Raw genomic sequence first — 921 nt, 5'->3', positions numbered from 1 at the left:
CTATTTCTTCTTTTTCCTTTAACTTCTTGGGAAGATAATAACGATATGACTAAGGAACGCTCTCTCAAAGAGTATGCAATCCCATCTTCAAATGAGTCATATGATGCTATTGTGTACCCAACGGTTGAGGACAATTTTGAAATAGAACCTGCACTTGTTCACTTAGTGCAGCAAAATCAATTTTTCGGATCACCCACTGAGGACCCGAATTTTCATATTTCAACCTTTTTAAGACTCAGTGGAACCTTGAATGCAAACCAAGAGGCCGTAAGGCTGCACCTCTTTCCTTTCTCCTTAGGGGGGTAGAGCTAGTGCTTGGTTTCATTCATTGGAAATTGGTTCTATCTTTTCATGGCAACAAATGAACCAAGTTTTTCTTGCCCGATTCTTTCCCTATGCTAAAACCGTCCAATTAAGGATTCAAATCACACAATTCACTCAAAAAGATGGAGAATCTCTTTACGATGCATGGGAGCGTTTCAAAGAAATGCTTAGACTTTGTCCCCATCATGGTTTAAAGAATTGACTTATTATTCACATTTTTTATAATGGTCTTTTGTATACCACAAAAATTTATGTTGATGCAGCTGCAGGTGGAGCTTTAATGAACAAGAATTACACAGAAGCATACGCCTTGATTGAAGACATGGCTCAAAATCATTACAAGTGGACCGACGAGAGAGCCATCACTAATTCTTCACCCTCCAAAAAGGAGGCAGGTATGTATGAAGTCTCTAACTATGATCACCTTGCCGTTAAGATTGATGCATTAACCCAAAAAAATGAAAAAATAAATGTTAGTGTCATCTCTTCTTCTTCTGCATCTCCTTCTTGTGAAATTTGTGGTGTATTTGGCCATTTTGGCATTGATTGCGAACTAGGTAGTGTTGTTAGAAGTCCTGAGCAAGTAAACCATGCTCA

General features: G+C 38.4%; 1 non-coding gene across 1 annotated transcript; it reads right to left on the bottom strand.

Annotated features, from left to right (window-relative positions):
* Positions 1–409: 409 nt before the first annotated feature.
* Positions 410–516, bottom strand: LOC146925624 (small nucleolar RNA R71). The gene has a single exon (XR_015009132.1). It is a non-coding gene; the product is annotated as a small nucleolar RNA R71 (small nucleolar RNA).
* Between the last annotated feature and the right edge of the window lie 405 nt (positions 517–921).

Source organism: Medicago sativa, chromosome 4 (genome assembly GCF_051527215.1).
Source record: "Medicago sativa cultivar Bolivia chromosome 4, Bolivia_mono, whole genome shotgun sequence".
NCBI lineage: Eukaryota > Viridiplantae > Streptophyta > Magnoliopsida > Fabales > Fabaceae > Medicago > Medicago sativa.
The sequence above is the reverse complement of the archived record's forward strand: the minus strand, read 5'-3'. Positions and strand labels throughout refer to the sequence as shown.